Below are 27,326 nucleotides of genomic sequence, written 5' to 3'. Positions count from 1 at the left end.
TTTATGACTATGGTCTCAAGCTGCGTCCATTTATTTATAAATAGCTCAATGTGATCATTATTTATAGCTGAGTAGTACTCCATTGTATAAAAATACCAACTTTTTTATCCATTCCTCAGTTGATGGACACTTAGGTTGTTTCCAAGATCTGGCTATTACAAATTGTGCTGTATAAACATGGGTGCTCATATATCACTGTGGTATGATGCTTTGAGTTCTTCTGGGAATATGCCTAGAAGTGGAATAGCTGGGTCAAATGGTGTTTCCAGTCCCAGCTTTCCTAGAAATCTCCAGACTGACCTCTACAATAGTTGCACTAGTCTACACTCCCACCAACAGTGCAGGAGAGTTCCTTTTCCCCACAGCCTCTCCAGCATTTATTGTTGTTGGTTTTCTTGATCTTGGCCATTCTTTCAGGAGTGAGATGAAATCTCAGTGTGGTTCTAATTTGCATTTCTCTAATGACCAGTGATGGTGAACAGTTTTGCATGTATTTATTTGCCATTTGTATTTCATCTGAAAATTGTTTATTCATCTCAGATGCCCATTTGTGGATTGGGTCTTTGCATTTTGGGGGTCTGATTTTTTAAAAATTCTTTATATGTTTTAGACAGAAGCCTTTGTCTGAGGGACAGTTCACTAACATTTTTTCCCAGTTTGTGGGTTTTCTTTTCACTATGCTGGGGATTTCTTTTGATGTGCAGAAACTTTTTAATAAGAGGCGATCCCAGTTATTGACTCTGGGAAGTATTTCCCATGCGGTCTGAGTCCTGTTCATGAATTCTTTACCTATTCCTATGTCTTCAAGGTTTTTACCCAATTTGTCTTCCAATAGATTTAGTCTTTCTGTTTTAATATTTAGATCTTTGATCCATTTAGATTTTATTTTAGTACATGGTGATAGGCATGGGTCTAGTTTTAGTTTTCGGCATATGGAGAGCCAGTTTTTCCACACCACTTATTAAAGAGACTGTCGTTCTTCCAGTGAACATGTTTGGCCCCTTTATCAAAGATAAGTGGTTGAGTGTGTTTATAATTGTGGTTGTATCTTCTAATCTATTCCACTGATTTTCGGCTCTGTTTTGGTTCCAGTACCATGTTGATTTTACTACAGTTGCTTTCTAGTATAACTTCAAGTCAGGGATTGTGATACCTCCTGTCTTGCCTTTGCTGCTTAGAACTGTCCTTGCTATTCTAGGTCTCTTCTTGCTCCAGAGGAATTTTAGGAGTGATTTCTCGAGTTCTATGAGGTATGTTGATGGCATTTTTTATCAGGATTGCATTGAATCTGTATAACAGTTTGGGGAGAATGGCCATTTTCATAATATTTGTTCTTCCTATCCATGAGCAAGGGATGTCTTTCCATTTTATGAGATCATCTTCAATTTCATTTTTCATTGTGTTATAATTTTCGCTATATAGGTCTTTCACTTCTTTCGTGAGAGTAATTCCTAAATATTTCATTTTTTTCGTTGCTAGTGTGGGTGTGGCCTCTCTTATTTCTCTCTCTGTGACTTGTTGTTAGTGTATAGGAATGCTATTGATTTTTGAGTATTGATTGTGTATCCAGCTACATTACTGAATTTATTATATCTACGAGTCTTTCAATGGAGTTTTGGGGATCTTCTATATAGAGTATCATGTCATCTGCAATAATGGTAATTTAACTTCTTCTTTTCCTATCTTTACACCTTTTATTTCTCTCTCTTGTCTAATTGCTCCGGCCAGTATTTCCAGTACTATATTAAATAGAAGCAGTGATAAGGGACATCTTTGTCTTGTGCCCAATTTTAAAGTAAAGGCCTTCAATTTTTGGCCATTTAGTATGATACTGGCTGTTGGTTTGTCGTGGACAGCCTTTATTATATTGAGGTAAAGACCACCTATTCCAATTTTCTGTAAGGTTCTTATCATGAATGAATGTTGGACCTTATCAAAGGCTTTTTCTATAGAAGTGATCTATAGAAGTGATCATGTGATTCTCACTTTTGGCTTTATTGATATGGTGGATTACATTTATTGATTTACGTATGTTGAACCATCCCTGCATGCCTGGGATGAATCCCACTTGGTTGGGGTGTATGATCTTCTTGATGATTTGCTGCATCCTATTGAGACACTGTTCTTGAAGTCGTGATTTTTAAAACAATGCCTTTGACAGTATATTGAACAAGGAATTATCATGTTTTACATTAGAGAAAAAGCTGGACCTAGGAAAAAGCAATGGAGCAAATTATAATGATTGATTATATATCTATTTGGGTAGTCTTTTTTAAAATTTGTTTTGAGATAGTCTTGCTATACAGCCAGGCTGTCCTGAACTCACTGCAATCCTCCTGCCTCAGCCTCCAGAGTGTTGGTATTATAGACTTGTATCACCACACTCATCATAACTTTTACTTAAATAAATTTAAAAAAAATTTTTTGTTTTATTGTACTAGCAAATATCTTAGTTTGGTCCATTTAACCAGATTGCCAGAGACCAGGTCAGTTAAACACAAAGCTGTGTTTTTCACAGTTGTGGAGGTTGGAAAATTCATGAACAGGGTGCCAGAAGATTTACTTCTTCCTGATTTAAGTATGGTGACTTCTCCCTATGACCTCACATGGGTGAGAAAGAAAGTTGACATTCTATACTTGCTAATTCATGCCTCACAACAACACCATGCAGTAGGTCCTGTGATTACTCCTATTTTTCCACATGAAGAAAGTGAGGTACAAGTAGGTGAAACAATGCGCCTACAGCCATCATTAGATAAATGGGCCGGAAGTAGCCCCTGTGTATCTACTTGAAGAGTCCGTGCTGTTTCCTCCTACAAAGCAAACTAGAGGGCTTAGCCCACAGCTAGCCAGAAGATGGAAACTTGACTCAGGTTTCCTGTATAGATATAGAAAGTCCTGGTACCCGGCTTGCCAAGGCTCATGTTTCATTTAGGAGGTGCACAGAAAAGAGGTTTAAAAATCAAACAGCACAGAGGAGAATGACTTGGCAGCCATCACCAACAAGAATGGCAAGAGCAGAAAGTGTAGAGGGTCCAAAGTGGCTAAAAGTGACTGCCATATGGAGAAACCCATGTTTCTTCTGTCCCAGAGCACCCATGGGTCTTAGTGAAGAGAAGGCTTTCCCGTTCTTGGGTTCCCCCATGACTATCGCCCATTTTCTGTGAATTTCTGTAATGCTTCCTGAGCAAGACGTGGTGAGTGTTCACACCTCCTTACCCAGCATCATTCCCTACAATCAGGCCTCTCACTCGTGATCACATCAAGACAGCAAGATGCTTCATGTACCCTTAAGAACTGCAGCTAACGCTTCTGATGCTACCATGAGGTCAGGTCTGTTTTTACTTGAAAAACAGAGCTTGTGTGTGAGATCCAAGAGGTGCCATCTTGCTCTGTACTCCAACTAGTTCTAAGGCATCCTGGTCTCCTTGTATTCATAATACTTCTTCCTTAAGAACTTAGAAAAGGGAAACGAGTACTGAGAGCAGATGGGCAGAGATGGTAAGAAACAGTTTTGTATTCTACCATGGTTATTTCTCATTGTTCACTTCAGACTGACTTGGTTTTAATCATTTTGGGACTGGTACCCTAACCTGTAGACCACACTGTGAACAGTACTGTTTTACAAGACATGCTTCTCCAAACACACCCATGTCATTTTAATGTTCAGTGCTGATGTTAGATCCAGTCATCCCAGTGTCCTTCCTGCCTTCTTCCTTCCTGCCTTCTTACATCTTGATGTAGATTTGTAGGAGAAGCCAAAGGAGTTTGCAAGAAGATTTCCTAGGAGAGAGACTTACTGGAACATAAATGAACTACCTCAACTCTGATAGTTCATGCAAGCACTTAGAATGCTTGTTTATTGTGTGTTTATACCAAGGGTTCATTAGCAAGTGCTATGCCAAGTCTTTAGGCAAAAGGCTTGAAATAGGCCTGTGTTATACTCGGAGCTCTTAGTTGAGTTGTGAAGCTGGAAAATCAAGAAGAATTCACAAATACTTTTTTTATTTAAGGAGAAAAAGAAAAAAAAACAGAAAAAGGGTACAAGTAATACAAAATTTAAAAAATAAACAGTAAGAAATCACTAGTTAATAAATTACATATTCTCATCTTAGAACTAGTTGTTCAAGTTACAAAATAGAAGCATATAAAGTGGACTTTCAAACAGTGAGAGTGCGAACAGTTTTGTTCAATGATCCAAAAAAACTCAGTAATATGGTTATCTATCTTATACACTTAAACATATATGCAGTTATAACCTTTAGAGCACTTTCTTTTCTTTTGTACAATGACAGTTACACATTTTAGGTTTTATTACTCCCACAGTTCTTATTACTTTTTTTGAAGAGAGTAAAACCAAATGTGACATATCAGAACTGAGTCAGTGAAATCAAAAGGATGGACATAATAGATAATGTAAAAACAAAATATAAGGTGATCAACAATGGTTACCATACTTCCTCTTGCTATTTTAAGAAGAATTGGCAGTTATAATAAAATTGAACTAAACAGTAAAGAATAAAACCAATGCATTGGAGACATTACAGGACTTTAAAAGAAAATAATAGTCCACCGGAATGGGCATCATAATGAATCTTATTGTCTTCACAGTTTTGCCTATACTTTCGAGCTTGGTACTATCAAGCAAAGCAGAATAGAGGAAAATCAGTCAAAACAAGATGGTGAAGGCAATACAGGATTTCAAATCAAGTTAATAGGAAATCAAAGTAGGTTACTATAATGTATCCTGCTATTTTTTATTCATTTTTCCCTTAATTAAAAAGATAAAGAGAAAAAGTGAATAATTAAAAAAGGGGGGGGATTGAGATAAAAGAGGGCATAACAACAGAACAGCGCAGGTCAAAACATAACCATTTAAGCAAAATAGTGTTTCACTACAAGATATCCTGACATATAAATAGTTACCACAGTGTCTCTTTCCTTGAAATCTTTGAGTATAACTTCGTATACTGTAGCACCAAACATCTCAAGACACAATAAAACCATTCAAGAGAATGACATTATTACAGGGTATTCAGAACCAGCTAACAGAAAATGAACAATGGTTTCTGTATAATCTCCTTGTCTATAAAAGTTTTTGCTTATATTATCACATACAATAAAATCCAATAAGATATAACCTTTTAAGACCGATAGAGACAGAAGAATACAAGTTTGATGGGACTTCAAAACAAGATGATACTAAATCAGCACTAGCTATTATGATGTCTTTTTTTCTCCAAAATTAGCTGTTCCTACTATCCAATCTTCTCTGCCTCATTTCTATTGAGCTCTTTTTCTGTTGTTTGTTGTCAGTTTGTCTTCTTCATTTCGTTTTCTGCTCCATTCATTGTGGACTCTCTGCTACTCTTTCTGGAATCTTGGTATTTTCCTTTTTTAGATTATCCTGTAGTATTCTCTGTAGAGTTGAATTGGTGGTTGCAAATTCCCCTAGTTCCTCTTTATCCTGAAAGCACCTTGTTTTTCCATCAATTTCTAGGGACAGTTGTGCAGGATATATCAATCTTGGGTGGAGGTTGTTATCTTTCAAAGCTTGAATTATTTCCCCCTATGCTCTTTGTGATTTGATGGTTTGTGCTGAGAAGTCTGCTGTAATTCTGATGGGTGTTCCCTTGTAAGTGATCTGTTTCTTGTCTCTGATGGCTTTTAATATTCTGTTCTTATATTGGATTTCTGGAATTATGATTATTATATGCCTGGGTGTAGCTCTGTTTGGGTTGTAGGTGGTTGGAGTCCTGTATGCCTCATACATCTGAGTATCTTTACCATTTGCTAAATTAGGGAAATTCTCCTGGATTATTTCTGTGAATAGTTTTTGTAGTCCATTCGTTTGTGTCCCCACTTCTTCTTTTATGTTCTTAATTCTTAAGTTATAGATCCTCTTATCATTTTTTATCTTTTGTATTGTTGCTGTTTGTTTTTTTTTATTTTTAAGAAGTTTTTCATTTCATGCTCCCATATTAAAAATCTGCACTCCAATTCAGATAATCTATCCTTAGTTTCTTTCAAGCGGTTTTGCCAGTTTTCAATAGAGTTTTTAGTTTCCTGGTAATCTCTTTGAACCTGCTTCATGTATTCTATGTTTTCTCTATTTTCTCCATCAAACAATTCTCCCCTTTTTTTTTCAGTTCTTCCATTCCACCATCTGTTTTTTCTTGGGCGGTGCTTAGCATTTCTCTAACTATTCTGCTTATGTCTTGCTTCAAGTCATTAATAACTTCATTCTTGAACTCGTTTATGAGGCTCTGGAGACAGCGCTTTATGTCTATTGGTGCTGTGTCTGCTATTGCATGTTTCTCAGCATTGGGGGCTGAGGACCCTTTCTTGTTGCTCCCTCTTCCCATATCCATTGTTCCTTATATACAAGCGTATGTAGAAGGCCCAGCCTCTTTTCCTGTTGGCCACAGTCTTTTCAAATTGTGCTGGCTAGGTATTCCTGCCCACCGCAGCGCTCCCAGAGAAATATGGACTGGGCACCCTATACCAGGCCCACCTCTCCAGGTCAGCCTACTGAAGGCTTCACTGCCAGTGCACACCTCCAGGCTGCTGAGACCTGGGTTGGGCTAGCCTACTGGGTCTCAGCCAGCGGCATCACACAGGCCAGGAACTCCCCAACAATCCTGCTTGAGAGGGGGATATGTGACTGAAGTCACTGCAGCATCTCATTCTGGGAAGTCTGCCCGGTTCGAGTATGTCCTCTGCTGAAGCCTCCTTCTCTATGGAAGGGTCCCCGATCTACTCACTCACCGCAGGTTGATGCAAGGCACCCGGCCAGTCCCACTCCCAACTCCATTCAACGCTTCCCACTCTCAGAGCTTTCGCAACTCTCTCCCCGCCATGCCGACCGGGACACAGCAGTAGCTGCAGGAAATTCAAATCACAGCTTCCAGTGGCCCAGGGTCCAGCTTCCACACTGAGACCTTCTCTGTTCCTGCTGTATCACCAGGATTGCATTTCCAGTTGGTTTCTCTTAATTTAGTTCATTCCTGGGTCTGCAAAGAATATCCCCCCTTGCCTAGAACTTCCTGCCTGGCACCATTCCTGGATTTCAAGTGCAGTTTCTCAGATAGCCTCCAAAGCTGCTGTTATCTGTCCACCATGTTCTCCCAGAAGTCCACAAGTACTTTTTAAAATTCAGCTGTCCTCAGTTATACTCAGTCTACATTCATTAACATAAACCCACTGAAAGGTCTTTACTGTTTGTATAACTACCAGTGGATTATACCACATCTGTCATATGTCACTGGGTGCTCTTGATAAAGGACCTCCAAACAATACAAGGAAATATTGTAATTCCCTACCTGAGAGATGCCAAATACACTGAGTTGGTGTTCCTTGAAGTTGAAGAATGAATTCTAACAAACAGCAGAGGTTAAGAGTAGGAAATTTTTTAGGAAAAAGGAATGTGGAGTAGAAATAACTCCTGAAAGACAGGAGAGGTCTTGAATGGGTTGCCAAAGAACCCACTTCTTTGAAAAAGTTTTATAGTACAGTCATGAAGGGTGTATGCAATGTGAATCAAATTATAATCAACCAATAAGATTACAACTATTGTCACTTAGCTAATATTGATCCAATATGGCATATGGATGACATCATTAACCTGGTTGATAATCTATAGTCTTAGTCTTAGTCTTAGCGGTTGGGAGAGAATGCCCCATCTCTAATGAGATAATGGTTTATTTATACAAGAAACCTCAAAAAAGTGGTACTGATAATATCAGGCTTCTGTTTGTCCCTTAGGGAAATATGTAAATTTGGCCATTGTGATTTAAACCTTCAGATAGGTCGCTAGCCACAGTCTGATCGTTTTCTCATCTTCTACACTGTCATGGTTTATGTCAGATGCCCCCAAGCCTAATACAATCATGGATGGGACCAAATCTAGCGTTTGTGATTGGTACATTGTCTAGGGCTCCAATTGGTAGTATGAGTGCTACATCCTCCCAGGGCTGGATCCAGCATACAGTGAAACAGAGGGAAGAAGGTGTGTCTTTCTCTTTTACTGTGTGGGCTTGCTGTTTACCTTTGGCCATGAACTGCTGCCCCTCAGCCATGTCATTTTGCTTTGGAGCCAACTGAGTATGGACTGAACACTCCAACCTGAAGAAATACACCTTCCGTTCCCTAACTTTGGGAATCAGGTATTTGGTCTCAACAATGAGAGACAAAAGTAAATAAGACATGCACTCCTTACTCACATGACTCCTTGGAGGCCTAGCCCTATCTGACTGCCTATATTTCTACCTACCTTAACTCTTTATAATAAATTACTGTGCATTTAAGAGGACTGTAGTGATATTAGTAACAAATTTACTAAAATAGAAAAACAGCACACTCTTGAACAATATGTAACATTTATTGATGCTGAGCTTGCTCCCTGTAGAGATTCAGTATTGGTTTTCTACAAATAAAAATTATCACTAGAACTAGTGATTATTCAATGTCTTACAATAGGATTCAATTTCAATTCGATTTCTCCCTAATAATAAATTAAAAGGCATAATTTTATACAGGATGACTCTTGTTAATGACATTGATTGCTTGGCATTTAAGATGCCTGGTGCCTTTAGTTTCCTGGTGCTGCTACAGTAATAAAATACCACACAACTTGGGTGGTTTAAAATAACAGAAGCTTGTTCACTCACAGTTCTAGGGAGCAGAAGTCCAAGATCACAATGTTTGTAAGATCCAGAACTTTCTGACAGTCAAGGGAGAACCTGCTCCTTTTATAGTTCCTGTTGTTTTCAGGCAAACTTCTCACTCCTTGATCACCTCTGCAAAGACTCTCTCTGTAAATAAAGTTGCTCTAACAGATACATAAGGTCACAACTTGCACGTATCTCCTTGGTGACACAATTCACCATTTAACACCTTGTAAGATGAAAGTAAGGCTATTTCAGCCACATTTTGCTGTGGGTAAATAAATGGGAAACTTAAATGAAATCATATAGTATCCCAAGAATTTTACTTTCTGTTATGGTTGACACATTGTGTTAATTTGAAAAGTTGAGAAGCTTAACTAAGAGACTCAGCTGGGAGCCAGGGTTCTTACTTTTTAAATATCCTCATCCTGTGCAAGAGGAGTCCAAGGAGATTCTGTGTGCCTGGAGTGGGGGAAGTGGTCTGTGTACAGTACAAGGGAACAAAAGAGACTTATTCTTCTCCCTTTTGTTCTGGCTGCTTTTCCTGGCTGCTGCCTTGAAGTGTTACCCCAGTGCCGTGCCACCCTGTGTTGGAGCCAGCTGATTATGGATTGAAACTACCACAAACAGTGAACCAAATAAACCTTTCCTTCCTTCATTTTTGGTTTCAGGTATTTTGTTCCAGCAATGAGAGAAAAGTAACCAAGACATTTTCTCAAATAAATTGAGGTATCAGGAGAACTTTCAACCATCTCTTTCTCTTCTTCAAGACAAAGTATATACCCAGCCAATTTGTGTTCACTAATATACCAGAAATCTTCTTAAATGTCATGTTTCCTTTTTGAAGCAAAGGCTCATAGATGATCAAGGTATCCAGGAGGGACTTTGAAACTTTTTAATATGCATATTGAAAGATTAGAATCCACCCTACCCCCATCCTGACTTTAATGTCTAGCTCTAACCTTGAATTATGGAAAATCCAGAAACCCAAATATTGTATGTTAACCTTTCTAATACATTAAGATTTTATTAGTTACATAATGCTAACTACTGCAGTAGTTCAGAACATGAGTGCAAAATGCAATACACTCCAAGAATTTGGACATATGCAAAACCAGATAAGCTATAAATTATCCCATAGAGAATTAAAACAGATTTGCAAAGTCTCCTAATGGAGACAGTGTCAGGCTTTGCTTAGCTGCTTATAATGATAATTACAAATGGTAGCAGATGCTTTTCTGAATATTCTCCTGGTGTCAGGCACTGTATCATCCCTTCATAGTATTTAACCCTTACTTCAATCTACCTGATAGACAGCAAGTAGCATTGCTCCTGTCCTCCTTATAGAGCCACATGGAAAAGAAAGCATTTCCAACTGGGTTCCCAGGCTTCTCTCTCAACCTGGCCTTTTTTCTGCTTTGGAAGAGAACTCCTTTGTGGCTCACACACCTCGGGAATTTATATTCTAGATGTCTGTCAGACACCTTTCTCCACCAAGTAGAAGCCTGCGGGAGAGGAGTGGGGGCTAGAATGGTGTCACCAGGATGGGGCCAAACCAGAATTATTTGTTCACGGGAGGAAGAAATAGGAGCCTGATTTTGTCACAAATCAAGTTGGATTTTCCAGTAGCATTTCACCAGTAACGAAATCAATATTTTGGTTTGATCTGTTTAACTTCTGGATCTATGTCTGAAGCCTGAGGAGCAGAGAGAGAGAGGTGATTAGTTACATAAACTTCATGGAGAACACACTTTATTTTGGCAGAAACTGAGGTTTGAGAGATAGTTTTATGCAACTTTTATGAACATCCTTGTTATGCCTCCATAGCAGACTATCACATTCATGTTGGATACTGTTACATGAAAAGTCCCTTCCCAAATTTTACAATGCACAACCTCCTGTTGCATTCTGTGGCTGCAGAGGCCTCGGTTCTCCCAGGAAATGTGTCCTAGAAGGCCAGTTGCTGGATCATGGGTAGGCAGATGCTCAAGTTTGCAAAATAATACCAACCAGGCTTTCAAAGTGTCGGTTGCTCTGCAATCTTATTAGTAGTTTATAGAATATAAAAGAAAAATTCATTTTGACACTTGCCAAAGTGGCAAAGAAGACTTTCCTCAAGGGACTACTCTGACTGGGGTTTTGCTGTAGTGGGGAGAGACTGGGCTCAACTCCAAATACAACAAGGACAAGTGGGGATTTGTACCCAAAGAAGAAGGTGGGGCTCAATGGATGGAAAGTTACTAGGAGGAGAGCTCAAGGGGAAGGGGGCATCCTTGCTTGACCTACTTAACAGGATGTGGCAGAAGGCAGGCCAGGGTAACGAAATATCAAGATTGGGGTTGAGGAATGTGACCAGGAATCGAGAGTGGGAGTTTTTCACTAAACTTACTCAGCAAGATTCTTGCAAAAACCAACTAAGACTAAGCCAACTGAGGCCGGAGACGGAGGTAAAGACCCAGTTTCAAAGGGGCTCAGAGAAGCCTGATTCAAATTTGGTCAAGGAAAGTTCTTGTCAATAAGAATTTCCATTATAACTGCTTCAGAAAGTGGCAAAAACAATGGGACATGTTTTTAAAGGCTACTCTCCTGAGAGGGGCAGGCGACAGTATATCTTTACTTAATAATTTTTTTAATGAAAAAGTTCCTGCTAGCACACTTCTTCAGCAAATGGCATTGTTTGCATGGGCAGCCTGCATTTGTCTGGATGAGTGAGTTTCCTGTGGTTCAATTAGAGCCCTCAGAAGGCACCTGGGCTGGAACTGTCTCACCAGCATCCTGATCAAGAAGGCCGCATGGTAGGAAACAAAACACAGCAGTAAGGGCCATTGAGAGCATGTTCTGAGGGTGGTCCCTGAAGGAGGTGGGACAGCTGAGAGGTGGTGACCTCCTCTCCACCGTGTGGGGCTACCTCTCCCCAGATCACTGGGCCGGGAGGTACTTTGATACGGAAGAGCAGTGGAACCAGTGAGAGGAAGAGCACTTGATACAACTGGTCACATGTAATTAAAAAAATCTGTGTATCAAAAAAATCTATGAAATTTAAATAAATCAAATTAGAGCATGGTTATAGTAAATGACGAAGAGAAAATAAATCTATTTCATGTATTAAAAGTTTGTACAAATTTTAAAAACCATCAAGAACAAAATAACAGTAGATGCAAGGATAGCAAGAAAATATTAGTATAATAGGAGAAATATGTTAGTCTATAAACAACTAAAACATGTTCATTTAATAGGAAATATAAATGAACAAAAAAATCACATGTCTCAAATCAATACACCAATCCAGCCAGATCCCTTTCCTCACAGTGAATCATGATATGATTATAGTACTTGTATTTGGCAAGAATAAGGTAAAATAGCCCTTTAAATTTTATACATATTTAAAATACATGAAGAGATTCAGTTATTATGAAAAAATTTCTAATATCCATTAAGCATCTTTTGATGAGTTCTTTTAAATCAGACATTTCTCATTTAGGAATAAACCTATTAAAAAGTATCTGAAATACAAAAGGAACTTTTTTTCACAAAATGATCATTTGGCCCTATTTATAATAGCAGAAAATTGAAAATCATGGGCAGCAAAGATAAAGAACTAACTAAATTGTGATAAACTATTAAAAAGAAATTTAAATCATATTCTGGGAGTATTTAATAATGTGGGGAAATGAATAGAAAATGAGATAAGAAAAATTAATATTAGATTGAAAATATTAGACACAAAAACTTTATTGAAAAATCATACATACAATGTATAGCATGATACTAAAATGTAAAGCATACTTATTTATAATACATTAGAAATATGCATAGAAAATGTAGGGTGGGTGTAAAAATATTAACACTGGCCAACTCTTAGTGATGATTGGGTTTCAGATATCCCAATTTATATTTTAATAGTTTTCATATTTCAACAGTCAGTATATATTTCTATAAAGCTGCAAGACTGAAAACGTATTCCTGACAAGAGTTCCTTTTGTGGTGTGAGCACCTAGAACTTCATGAAAAGAGATGGAGTCCTATAATCGTAATGATACCCCAGGCCCTGTGTCAGGTTTCTGCCTTCAGTTTGTCTTCCCAGAGATGTGACCTTGAGCAAGTTACTTAAGCTCTTTATGCCTCAGTTTTGTTCTCTGTAAAATAGGGGAAATTATGACTCCCAGAATGGAGTTGCTGTGCTATGTGGGTTAATATATGGAAAGCATGTAGAGCATGCCCTGTCAAATGAGAGCTCTTGGTGTATAAAACAAGAAGAAAAAGCTTGCCTCGGTTGAACTGCACACTTCTTGCAAGCAAAACACATTTCTCTTTGTTCCCTTACATTTTTATTACCTTTTACCTCCATCCTTCCTCCCACAAAAACCCCAGCTCCACAATAGACTGAGCCACACTGATGTTCCTTGCCTAGGAAGTGAGAGGCTAGTCACCTTCTGTTCCTCCTTTGATGTAAGTATTCCAGGCAGTCTGTGAACATACATGCGTCAGTAGCCTCAGAATCAGCATCACATTATTATAACAAAGCCATATGCATATTAAGTATCACAGACAATGAGATGTTAATGAATCCCAAAGAGGACACTTGGCTCTGTGTTCTTTTAGCCCTGATAGCAGCCATGAAATCTGCAAGTAACACAAGGAACTAGGCAGTGCAAGGCCTCTTCTAACCTTTAGAATATAGAAAGAATATTCGATTTTGGTCTTCGATGGGAGGAGATTTAGCAGTTGGCTCAGAAGGTAGTGGGAACGTCTATTTCTGATTTCAAAGCTGACTGGGTAGCAAGGAATGGGGTTATAGTTAAGGGAAGATGCTGGTAACCGAGAGAGTCAATGTACAAGAGCAAGATGACAATGAGTCAGGTAGCAGAAACTTGAGAGCTGAAGAGGTAGAAATGAAGCAGTGAGGCTTGTTTGGAACCCTTGGCAAAGGTGTGATGGTTCCCCTTTCGAGTACTGGCAGTGCTGTTGTCACTTAGCCCAGCTGCCACCATACTGGGTCTTGTTTAGATGGAGACCTAATAGGTCTTGTCCAACATCATGCTCCCTCTCTGGAGTACCCTGCACAAAATTATGGATCACCAAAGAGATCTCAGGGCCTAGACCTCAAACCCAAATGACAATGGGTCCTCCACCTGTCAGCTGTCCCTGCATGGTGAACTGAGGTGTTTGACATCACAGCCCAACACCTCCTTCACACTGTCCTGTGTCGCCTCCTTGTGCATGTTGGCACCAAGAGCTTTCCTTGATCAAGATGTTTGTGCTTATCTTCTCCTTAGTCTTTATCAATCTTCCTCCTGCAGTGCTCACATCATAGTGGGAGAGTTGGAAAGACACAAGCAAGAAAATCAACAAGTGCTTTCAGGAGATAACAGTCAGCCCTCCATTCCCATGTGCTCTGCAACTGCAGATTCAACCACAGATCAAGAATATTTGGCAGGGGGCATCATGCCTGTATTGAAAATGCACAGAGTTCTTTTCTTGTGGTGACTCCTTAAACATCACAGTAAAACAAGTATTTACATAGTGTTTACATTGTGTTACATATTATAAATAATCTAGAAGTGATTTAACACATATGGGAGGATACGTGTGGGCAATGTGCAAATAGTGCACTGTTTTACATAAGGAACTGGAGGGCCCTTGAATGTTAGTATCTGAGGGTGAAGTCTTGGAACTAATCCTCCAGGAATGCTGACAGCTGACTCTATTAGAAGGAACATAAAGAGAGGTAAATTGATAAATACTATTAAGACTTCGATAGTATGGTCAGGGCAGTCTTGACCTTGGGACTGAGGAGTAAATGACAAAAAGCATTAAAGAAGGCAAAGGTCAGGGGTAGCAGGGTAGCCCTGCTGGAGAAGAGTGAGCAGGGTTAAGTGTAGTTGCAGATAAAGTTGGGTTTCCATAAGGAACCCTGCAGGCTATGATAAAGAATTTAGATTTTATTCTAAGTGAGCTAGAGGGCATTAAGTATTGACAGATCTGTCTAATTTAGGCTTTAAGAAGATTACTGTTGCTGCTGGAGAGAAGTAAGAGAAAAGAGACTGGAAAGAAGTAAGAGAAAATTTGTACTTAAATCTTGACCACTGTTTCTATGAATGCAAGTTGTAACTCCTTTGTAGGTAATGAAATCAGTCAAAGTTTATTAGCAATTTAAATGACACAGTGCAGACTAGAATAGTATAGAATTAAATAAATTAGAATAGTTGGGCATGGTGGTACATGCCTGTAATCCCAGTACTTGGGAGCTGTGGCAGGAGGATCACTGTGAATGTGAGACGAGCCCGGGATACAAAGTGCGTTCAAGGCCTGCCTGAACTGCAAAGTTAAAGTGAAAACTTGTCTCAAAAAGACAAAAAAAGATAAAAAAGATTTAGTGTGTGTGATTCTGTAAGAGTAAATTCTGTTTCATGACACAATGTAGTTTTTTTAAATGGCCAATAAATTTTTTATTTTATGAAAAAATAAAGCAAAATAGCAATAATTAATACACTATGTATCATTATCTTCAAAGTAGTTACTCAGAGTATAAGACATAGAACAAAAAGATACTTACAAAGAAGAAACAGTAACACAAAGCTTTGTTTTCAACAAGCTAAGATAAACTGCTATTATAAATAAATTAAATTAGCATAAACTTGAGACATTCTTAGGTCAATGGATGCAATTTGAGGACATAATGTTAAGTGTAATAACCAGACACACAAGTTTAAATTGTGCGTGTTTTCTCTTAAATGAGAAGCACTATAGGGCTAGGGATATGGCTCAGTAGCACAGCGCCTGTCTGGCAGGAGCAAGGTCCTGAGTTCAACTCCAAGTACCAAAAAAACAAAAAACAAGAAAAGAAATTATAAAACAAGATGTTGCTGCTCCTACCATTCTCCATCATGCCAAGGATGAACCCCACCAGCTTTAGAATAGCCTTGTTCTATTCAAGGCCTGACCATCAGGGCAAACCCAGCCTCCTCAGGCCCGCCCACATTGGTGCTGCTAGCGAAATAATCACACAATACCCAGTTAGGGACTCAATGGCAAGAGGCCAAGCCAGAAGCAGCTCTGTGCTGAGGCAGCTGGCAAAGAGGATCTCTGAGGGCTGGGTGAACCCTGAAGTTGCTCCCCACCACTTTTGGCATCTGGCTGTGGAGACAGCTGTGTCACCTGCATCCTAAATTGCAGGAAGGGAGCAAGGGTGATGTGACCCAAACTGCTTTTATTCATTATTAGAAAATATTTAATTTCTTTGCAAAGATTTGTAAAAACACCAATGTGATTTATTTAGAAGTGTAGATGGAAAAACATCTCCACATTAGCTGGGAAAGGTAGAAATGACCTAGAATTTCTCAGCCACCTAACCTTAATTAGCAATTTAGAGGCCCCTTGGTGTGTTAAAGTAATGGAACAAGATGAATTGCTGTTGGCAGCAATAACGAACCTCAAATGTGCCAGCAAAGGATTTCTTCTGACAAGCAGGTCATGATGGCACCCAGTTGCTTTGGAACCTGGACTTCTTGGAGCTTGAATAAATTTGTCATCGGCACTCTGATTGCTGTAGGGTGGAGGTAGAAAAACAGGAGTTTAAACAGCTGTTTTCTTTCCACTCTGGGCTGCAGTCTTGGGGCAAGTCAGGAGTTCAAGAGCTGATGGGGAGGAGTGCTACCTTTAGTTTTCACCCAGTGCCCTGCAGTTTCTGTTTCCTTCAGCTCGTCTGATTCTGTCTTACTGCCAGAGCTCACTGGGCTTCCAGCCTGGCATCCAGGCCACCTGCTCTCTGTGATTCTCCACTCCTCAGGAACAGGGAGACTTTCTGCCCTCTGAGAGGCTAAAGGAATGGTAGCTCTACTGTGTAGGCATTGGGGACCTACTCAGGACAAACCTACCCACAGGTGACAAGAATTTGTTATTTATTTCCAGGGAAATCACTTTTGTGCTATCAGCAATTGACACTAACACTCTGGAATGACTTTAACCTAGGGTCAAGTCCTGCGGTTCCCTAGATCACTCAGAGGTTATTGTGTTAGGCTGCAAATACATATCAAGGCTGCTTTACTCAAAATTATTTGTTACTATGGAAATATAGACCTTCAGGGTCCCATCTTAAAGCATGGGAAGTGTCAGATTCCCAGCGTGGGGTGAATTGCCGGTCTGACTTTCGTCACCATCCTTTATATAGGCTCAGCCTCACTTTTTTCTTAGTAATTAGAAAATATTCTGTAAACACTTGAGTGCTTGTGTATCTCTATGAGTGTTAACCCTCACCTAGATTTCAGCTGTTATTAGCTCTTCCATGCATAGAACAAAATATTGCAAAATATATCTCTCCAAGAATTTTAGTTTCTTCAACTGAAAGATTTTGCTACAAATTCCCCAATTAACCATTTCTGAAAGTTGAAATTCTCCAATAAATGATATTACAACCATAACATCAGCTAATCAGAGGGATCAGAGTCAATTGATCCTACTCAAAGAAGAGAGTGGCAAATAGTCATCTTGTATCCCACAAATCAGGGGGTGGGGGACACATACGTCATATTGGGCAGTCACACATTGGGTTCTAGGAAAGTTGTCAATAAGGACCATACACACAACACTGGATGCATTTTTCCAAAGAAACAGTTTGTTAATATAATAATGATTCTGCCAACACATATCCACTCACACACACAAAATGTAGTGGTTTGACAGTTTCCTATTTGTTTCTTTAAGATGGCAATTGCTGAGCATTTTCATGAAAGATTCTGATAATAGTATTATTGGTATATATTATATTATAATATTTACTTAAGTAGGTGTTGCTTTCTATGGTGATGTGGTCCTCTGCACAGATTTCCATCAGACTGAAAAAAAAATTAAGGGCAGATTTGGTAGAATTCTGTAAACTGACCATCTACTGATTGGATCCTGATGACATTTTCAGTCTGTACTGTCTGGGCAGCCTTCACAATGAAGCTTTCTTTGTCTTATTCAAAGTTCCCTGAAAAAAATCCAACTCATATCAATTCATTCTGATATAAAGTATGTTCTTTGCAATGGTCTCCTTTTGGTACCTTTTGCCTTCTAGATTCTAGGAGCTGATACAGTCCAACAACAAACAGAAGCCCAAGGTCAAATTAAGGCAAGTAAGGTGTGTGTGCGTGCGTGTGTGTGTGTGTGTGTGTGTGTGTTACTCCATCCAAGTACTTTTCTCTTTTCAATCATTTTAATTGATTGAAGTCAGCATCATTTCTGCTGAAATCTTTGTAGTGTGGTTCAAAACTGTGTCTATCCAGGGATTTGAAAAACATTGTCAGAGGAAGAGTTGCCCAAGTTTGGATACATAGCCAACAATTCTGAAAATATTGGGAAGAGACATCTGGGGAGTTAACAGTAAGGTCTCCTGAGTTTGTAAAGCCTCTCAGGAAGTTTACAATGTTATTTGGTGGGATTTTCCCACTATAAGATAATTGAGCCTGTCCTTGATGAGTGTGCTAAACAGGCATTCCTTTTTATCTTCTGCAGTGCCTGCCTGTGGATTCACTTTGTTCCTCCACATTTTTGCCATTTTTAAGTATCATGTCCCTATGATCCAGTCACTTCCCCAAAACCTATCCTATGAACACATGAGTGTTTAGGGGGGCATCTAGATATAAACCATAACCTCTGTATTCTGCGGGGCTTTTTTCTCCAAGTTATTCTGTCATTGACGTGTTAAAATCATCCCTTGTAACTATAGCTTTCTTCTTGGAAGCCTATGTTGAGGTCCTTTATTATAAGTGCAATTTCAGTATTTCTACTATGTTTTTATTATAAAATGACTTATTATCCAGAATACTTTAATTTCTCTTTCATCTGATATTAATATATTCATGTGGTGCATGAACTAATTTTCATTCTTTGTATTTTTTAGATGTATCTCATTAGTAATAGGAGTATTTGGTCCATTTGTATTAAGTATAATTATTCTTGCTTGCTGTTAAGAATTCAGTTATTTTTGTTCTTTCAGAGTAAATTTTTCCTTGTTGTTTTAATGTTTGATATTTCATTATTAAAAGGTGTATATCTTTTTTTTAATGTTGCTTAGAATTTCCTGGCCTCTTAAATCTGTAGGTTCTGTGAAAATTCCAGATGTTATTTTTTCCTTTTTTCTTAGTAAATCTTTGCAATATATAATGAATGCATTCATTGTGAATAGTTGGTATGTGTACATGACAGATACTAATTCTTTTTACATCCTCTTCTCCTCCTGACTCCTTCCATATTTTGACACCCTTTCCATTTGCAAAAGATATATCTCCCTCTTAACCATTATATATCTTTTAATTTGCTTTTTCATTTATTTATACTTAGAATGTCTCATTCAAAATAAACCATGCAATATTTAAGCCTGTATATCTGATTTAGTTCATTTGACATCGTGTATTCAAAGTGAATCCATTTTTCTGCAAATGACTCAAATGTAGGCCTTCTTACAGCTGAGTGACACTGTACTCAACTGTGGTTTCAAGACCATATTGTCTTTTCATTCCTCTATTGATGAACCTAAAGGGTGCTTTCCAAGATGTAGTTATTATGAATTGTGCTTATATAAACATGGGTATACATATATCATTATCACTGATGTCTTTAACTCTTATGGACAGATGCCTAGTAGGGGAATAGCTGAGTTAAATGGAATCTCTAGTTTTAGTGCACATAGTAATATCCTAGCTTACATTCCCACCACAATGTAGAAGGGTTCCTTTTCCCCTGCGGCCTCACCAGCACTTACCATTTGATTTCCTGATGATAGCCTTCTGCAGTAAGATAGAATCTTGATATTATTTTAATTTGCATTTCTTTAATGTTGAACTTCTTTCATGCATTTGTATTTCTTCTGAGAAATGATTATTTCAGAGGCTCATTTTTCAGCTGGGTTTTTATTTGGGGGAATCTAACATTTTTAAGTTCTTTACATATTCTTATTAATACTGTCAGTAGTATAGCTAGCAAAATTTTTTCCTCGTCATGTAGGTTGTTTCTTCACTCTGTTTGTTGTTTCATTTGCAGTGCAAAGGTTTTAAAATTTGACATCATTCCATTTGTTAATCCTTTTTTGAAAAAAAAAGTGTTGATTCTTGATGTTATTTCTTGTTCATTTGGCCTAAGCCTATGATGTCAAGAATGTTTATTTATCTTCTAGCAGGTTAAGTGTTTCTGTTTTAACATTTAGATCTTTGAGTTATTTTAATTTTAATTTAGTATATGATGAGAAATAGCTGCTGTGTGTGATGGCCAGTTTCCCAGTACCATTTGCCAAAAAGGCTATCTTTTTTCCAGCAAATATTATTGGACCTTTTGTCAAACATCAGATGGCTGAATGTGTCTGGGGTTGTTTCAGTATCCTTTATTCTGTTCCATAGATTCACATGTCTGATTTGTGTTGGTATCATGTTGTTTCTTATCATTGTAGGTTTGTAATATAACTTGAAGTCTGGGATTGTGATGCTTTCTGCTTTGCTCTTGATTTCTTTTAGTATTCTAGGTCTCTTCCAGTTCCCTATGAATTTTTAGATTATTTTCTCATTCTGTAAAGAGCGTTGTTAGGATTTCATTAAATCTATGGGATTGCATTCAATCCAGGATTTAGCTCAGTGGCATAAGCACCTGCCTGGCAAGTGTGAGGTTGTGAGTTTGATCCCCTGTACCAAAAGACAAAAAAAAAGTAGCTTTCTCAATCCAGTTTTTGAAGTATGACCATTTTGATAATGATGGTCCTGCCTATTTAGGATCTGAGAATGTCCTTTCATTTTGCAATACCTTCTTTGATCTCCTTTTTGGATACTGTAGTTTTCATTGTAGAGGTCGTTCACATCCTTGGTTAGGTTAATTTCTAAGTATTTATTTTTTCTTAATGCTATTGTAAATGGTATTATTCTCCCAATTTCTTTATTAATGGATTCTTTATTGGTTACAGAAATGCTATTGATTTTTGTGTGTTTTTGTATCCTGCTATATTGCTGAATTTTACTATTAGTTCTAAGAATTTTTGGTGGAAATTTTTGAATCTTCTATGTAAAAAATTATGGAATCTAAAAATAATGATAATTTGAATTCTTTCATTCTTTCTTCTACATATCCATTTTATTTCTCCCTTGAATGATTGCTCTAACTAATGGTATGAATACTATATTGAACAGGAGTTGTGATAGTGGACATCTTTGTCTTGTTTCTGATTTTAGAGGGAAAGCTTTTGACCATTCTTTATTCAATATGATATTGGCCATTGGTTTGTCATGAATAGCTTTTATTAGATTGAAATAAGGTCCTTCTATGCTTACATTCTTTAGTGCTTTTTATCATGAGTGAATGTGAATTTTATCAAAAGTTTTTATGTATCTACTAATATGATCTTTTTTTATATCTTCATACTTTTGTTTTTGCTCCTCTGCCCAAATTCCCCCAAAGTCTTCAAAGATTACACTTAACTGAACGTTAGCTCCTTTAAGAATTATTTGCTAAATTAACCTTAGTAGTTCTCTTTCATTAGAGTCCTGTAACATTATACCAGTCTAGATCATGATTATGTATGCATTTCCCATAAGCATGTCACTTTCCCATGTAATATGTTAGCCTTTAGGAGCAAGGACAATGTGCTTTTCTTCTTTTCCATCACACTGACAGAGTTCTGACTCACAGAAGTTTGCAATAAATGTTTGTTTGAACTTAAACTTGTTGACTTACTAAGTCTAGCAGGCACATCCTGGGGTGTGTCCATTTCTTCTGGAAACATCTCTTCCACCCTTTCTTTTTTTTCCACACTTTTTTTATTTTGAAGATAATAGCACCAAATGAGACAAAACAAAATAGAGTCAATCACAAAAGGATCAACATAGTACATGACTTAAAAACAAATATAAGGAAATCAATAATGGGCTACCATAATGCCTCTTGTTATCATCAAAAGAGTTGCCTGGCATCAGGCATTATAAAATTGAACAAAACAGTACAGAACAAAACCAATAAAAACAAAACAGTGGAGACATTATAGGACTTCAAAAGAAGATAATAGTCCAACCAGAATGGGTATTGCAGTGTATCTTATTGTCTTCAAAGTAGTTGCCTTTATCACCAGATCTGATACTAGCAAACAAAACAGAATAGAATAAAATCAGTCAAAACAAAATAGTGAAATAAATACAGGGCTCCATATCAATCCAATAGGAAATAAAAAATGGTTACCATAATACATTCTGCCATCTTTGGAATAGCTGTCCATGCCATCAAATCTAATACAAGTAGACAAATTGAAACAGGATAAAACCAAACTAAACAGAACAATGAAAACAGCATGGGTTTCAAATTAAGATAATAAATTAACAATGGCCACTGCCTTCCCTTTTTAGACAGTTCCTCCCCTTTCACTTTCATGGGATGTACTGTACACTTTGGATCCCACTAACTCCTTTAGTTTTATATTAGGGAGGCAACCCACTATTCACCTAAGTGATTCTGAACATTTTTACCCCTGAGCATGATCTCAAGCTGTATCCACTTGTCTACAAGTGCCTCAAGGTTTTCTTTCTTTATAGCTAAGTAGTTTCCCACTGTATAAAAATGTCATGGATTTCTAGCCAGTCTGCAGCTGATGGGCAAGCTACCCTCGCTTTGTTTTGGTTTTTTGTCACATAGAGCATTGTTTTCTCATCTTTGACTTTCAGGCTATAAACCCCCTTTTGGGTTAAATGTATTTCTTATATAAAGCATATTGATAGACCCTATCTCCTGACTCACTTTGCCTTTGTTTCCTTTTATGAATGAATCAAGGCCATCTATATTAGTGATTATGGCTAACCTTCTCTGCTTCATCTCTGCCATGCTATTTTTCTGCCATTGGTTGTGTACTTTTCCCCTTCATTCCACTGTCTGCTTCATTCAATGAGCCTCCTCTGCCACTGTTGCTGAAACCATGGTGTCTCTCTCTCTCTCTCTCTCTCTCTCTCTCTCTCTCTCTCTCTCTCTCCCTCTCTCTCCCTCTCTCTCATGTCCTTCCATATTTTTTGTAGGTTGGTTTGGGGCTCATGAACTCCCCTAGTTCCTCTTTGTCATGGAAGTATCTTGTTTCCCCATTAATTTTGAGAGATACTTTTTCAGGGTACATCAATCTGGGTTGGAGGTTATTTTCTTTCAGAACTTGGAATACTTCACTCCAAGCTCTTCTTGATTTGAAGGTTTGTGTTGAGAAGTCTGTCGTGATTCTGATGGGTTTTCCTTTATAAATCATCTGTTTCTTTTCTCTGACAGCTTTTAATATTCTGTTCTTGTGATGAATTTCTGGGATCTTGATTATTATATGTCTGGGTGTAGATCTATTTTGGTTATAGCTGGCTGAAGTTCTGCATGTCTCATTTATCTGCATATTATTTCCTTTTCCTATGCTTGGGAAGTTTTCTTTAATTATTTCTGTAAATAGCCTGTGTATTTCATTTGTATTTACCCTTGCTTCTTCACTCACATTTTTTATTCTTAAGTTATAGTTCCTTTAGTCATCTTCTAGCCTTCGTATTGTTACTTCCTGATTCCTTGTTATTTTTAAGAGATCTTTCCTTTCATGATCGCAAGCTGAAAACCTGTCTTCAAGATTTGGTAGTCTATCTTTAGTATGTTTCAAGCAGTTTTGCCAGCTTTCAATAAAATTTTTAATATCCTGAAAATCTCTTTGAATCTGCTTCATGTACTCTAAATTTTTTATATTCTTCATTGAAGGTTTCCCTCCTTTTTCTATGCTCCTGTATTCTTCCATCTGTGTTTTCTATAGAGGTGCTTAGCAATTCTTTGATTATGTTTCTCATTTCTTCTTTAACCTATAATAGTATTTCTGTTCTAAGTTTTTTAATAGCTTCTTGAAGTTGTTTCTTTATTTCAGTTGCTGTTGCTTCAGAAATTGCAGGAGTGTGGCTCCCAATCTCTTCCAGGTTTACATCTCCTGGACCAGTACTGCTTGGGTTGGAGACCAGAGACTGCATTTTGCTTCTTCCGCTTGTCATATTCCTGTCTTCTCCCAGACAAGTGGGTGGTGGAGTCCCCAGACCTTCCTGTATTGGTTATAATTACTCCAAAGCATACTGGCGAGGGGTTTCTGCTGTTTGCTGCTTTTCGCAGCAGCTCCTGGAGTGTAAGCAGGGGTGGAACAGGCACTCACCACCAGCCAGTGAAGTTCTCTGGTCTGCTGCTCCCCTCTGCTACCATGTCACCCCAGAGAGGCCTTTGGGCTTGCCAGCCACCAGCTTCACTATGACTGTGTGTCTCCAAGTTCCAGCAGTGCTTCTGGCATGGTGGTTCCAGCTCTGGTGAAAGGGCTGCCAACTCCTGCCTTCTTCTGTTTATGTTTTTCTTTCTTTGTTTTTCTATTCTCTCTGTGGGTTTTAATTCTCACTTAAGTTTCTTTCAACAGGTTGAGGAGACCGTTTCCTTCCTTCTTGTCTTCTCCAGAATGCTATATTCCAGCGTCTGGACTGTTTTTTCCCAGAGATGCTGTTTACTCTGCTGCTTACTGTTCCACCCTCTTTGTGACCCTCCCTTTCTTACTTATATTTCTCCAACATTTTTTCCTCAGCCTTTTCATCCATTTTCTCATCATACAGATCATCATAGTTTCACATTTCTCCACCTCTTCTTCTTCCCTACTTTCATACTGAGATTCCTCTTCCTTAAAATCCTCATGTTCTATATCATCAGTCATCTCCTTCCCCACCACTTTTACCGCCTTCATCCAAAATCCACTAAGCTTGGTAACTGGATGTTCCTTTGGGAACCTTCTTTACCACCTTGAAGCTTTCCTTCAACAAGTCATTTGCCTCATTCAGCTCCTCCTCAGTGGGCCAGGATTGCTCCCCTTCCACTGGTTCTGGGATAACTTCTGTTTGCAAAGACTCTTGTCTGTCAGAGTCTGCCTTTGTCATGACCTTAAGGTGTTTCATATCAGCTACAGCATCTGTAGCACAAACCTCCTTTGTCATGCCTGGATCCTTCTGAGAGTTAATCACTCTAGGATTTAAAAGGAAAGGGTCCACAGGGGTATCAATCTGTTTCTTTTGAAAATCACCATCTCCAGCGATATGCAGCAAGCTATTTATATTCAAAGTCTGCCTGTGCACATAGCCTGAGATTTTCAAGGTGCCCACCAAGTTATTCTCTTCATTAGGCACAAAATCCGCAGCATAGGCAAACAAGTAGGCTTGCCAATCTCCAAAAGCAAGATGTCTTTGCTTTTGGTTAGCCAGCTGCCTAAGCAGCATCACTGCCTCCTGCTGAATGTCTAACAGGAAGAGTTTATCATCAGGAAAATACTTCACTACTTTACTTAGCTTCTTTCTGGAATCTACCAGCCTCTTAGGTGGGAGGTCAGAAACCCCTTGAACAGCTAGTGTGTAGGTAGGGAGGCCCTGAGCAGAGGCAGAAAAGAGATAATCCCAAGTGCTGTCCCAGTCTTCTAGTGGGTCAAAGAGGAATAAGATGGTATCAACCACTTTAGCCACGTCTAACACAGTATGCAGAGGCCCTGGCTTTGCAGATGTAAAAAAAAAAACACCAATGTTTCAATTAGGCACAGCAGCATAAAGCACTGAGTGTTCTCCCATTTCTGCAGGAGCACTGTTCTCATGTTCCTATGCTGAAGCAAGTGAGGGGCTTCAGACAAAGAAATTCTGTTATACGAAGGCACCACCAGCACCTGATGAGTTGCCGCTAGCTGACTCTTCTCTGCCAGAACTGCCTCCTTGTTATGGTTTCAGAGCTGGCTGGCACAATGCTTCTGTTCTACTCTGCTGAGTTCTTTTCTCACCTTCACAGGACTTGCAGTTCTACAAGTTCTTTGCCATCCCCCTCTGCAGATCCTGGACTCCCCATAGCCACCCTCACCCCCATCCCATGCCGCATGCCTTTATGAGCTTTACTGTGTTGCTTGTGGCGGTCAGATGGGTGCGCTGCCATGCTGCGGCTCATGTGCACCAAGTCCATTCATACAATTTTTGTTCTTGCTTCTATTTATACGATATATTACGTTTACTGATTTGTGGATGTTGAACCATCTTTTCATCCTTGGGATAAAACCTACTTGGTCATGCTGCATCGTCTTTTTGATGATTTGCTGCATTCCATTTGCTAGTACCTTAAGGATTTTCTTTTTACCTTTACATCATTAAAGAGATTGTCCTTTAGCTTTTTTAGTTGGGTCCACATTTGATTTTGGAATTACAGTAATTCTTGCCTCTGTGGATGAGATGGAGGTATTTTTTCCCTTTCAGTTTCACTGATGAGTTTAGGCATACTGGTGTTACACTGTCCCTGAAGGTCTTGTAGAATTCAGCAGTGAATCCTGTAGATCCTGGGCTTTTCTTAGTAGGGTTTTGTTGTTTTATTTGCTTCAATTTCATTTTTGCCTGTTATTGTATTGTTCAGATTTTTTTGTCTTCTTGGTTCAGTTTTGGTAATTCATATGTGTTTAGGAATCTATCCACTACTTCAGTGGATAGATTGTCCAAGTACAATCTTTCATGGTAGTTACTAATGATCTGGATTTTGGTGCTGTCCACTGTGAATACAAATACTGCCTCTACTACATTCTCCTTTTTACCTCTTGATTATCAAAAAATTATATTAGACATCCTGACTATGCTCCTTTTTTTCCTGTTTTCTATTTCATCTTTCAACTCATTCATATTTTCTTTTTATTTTCCAGTTCATTAATTTTTCTTTTAAGTAATTTACTGCTAATAAATTTACCCATTAAACTCTTAATTCTGTTATTGGTCAGTTCTAAATATCCTATTTTTTCTTATTTCCTCATCACATTTTATTCTTTCATGTACCTTATAGATTTGTGTTTGTCTTCTCCTCCCACTCTGAATACAATAACATAATTGTTTTATCTTCTGAACCTAACAATTCTAGTATTTGGAATCTTTAGCCATCTGATTTTATATTTTTTATTGATTCTGCTACTTCTTGTTCAAAATTTTTTGTTTCTTTAGGTGCCTGATTACATTTGGTGCTAGTAAGTGTACTTGAGTTTATTTGTATATTTGCATTTTATTCTGCTAATCAGTTGGGGCATTTTCAACCAAGACCACTTTACTCTAAGTTCAAATTTGAGGCAGGACATACCAAAATGATATAGGCCATTGAGGGCTTGCATTTTAATAATTCTTACTTTTCTGAAGGATAGAGTCTCGGGGTCCATATTGTTAGCTTTCCCATTGTGTGTAGGCCTGAACTATGATTTTGGTTTCCCTTGATCACTGAAAATACAAAAATGGAAATTCAAATTATAAGGATTAGCAGAAACAATCAGAGAAAATGTAACTTCTATGCTTACCTCTATAGGTTTATATTTTCCCTTCAACTTGAGTCTGTTAATTTTTTTTTACTAGTTTGTCAGTTCAACTGTTTAAAAAAGAAAGCTTCCAAAAACACATTTGGTGATCTGAGTGACTTTCATCAGGTAGAGAATTGTCTCAAATAACCTAATCCACCATTAGGGGAAATTTGAAAGCCTCATCTTTTTGTAGGTAAAGATTGTTTTTTCTGGATTTATAACCAGTCTAGAGTTAAAGAATAGTCAAGATCAGTGGTCAGGATTCTGTAGATCTACTTCATTTTTGTTTCCTTCTTCCCCTTCGTCCTCTTCCTCCTCTTCTTTATCTCTGT

At 38.2% G+C, this 27,326-nt stretch overlaps 1 pseudogene; it reads right to left on the bottom strand.

The window, feature by feature from the left end:
* LOC100716617 (pre-rRNA-processing protein TSR1 homolog) overlaps positions 1–25,610 on the bottom strand; it is a 31,060-nt pseudogene extending 5,450 nt beyond the window's left edge.
* Between the last annotated feature and the right edge of the window lie 1,716 nt (positions 25,611–27,326).

Source organism: Cavia porcellus, unplaced genomic scaffold (assembly GCF_034190915.1).
Source record: "Cavia porcellus strain 051 isolate PalLab524CR breed Dunkin Hartley unplaced genomic scaffold, mCavPor4.1 scaffold_32, whole genome shotgun sequence".
Taxonomy (NCBI): Eukaryota; Metazoa; Chordata; class Mammalia; order Rodentia; family Caviidae; genus Cavia; species Cavia porcellus.
Note: the sequence above shows the minus strand (reverse complement) of the source record. Positions and strands in the feature narration are given on the sequence as shown.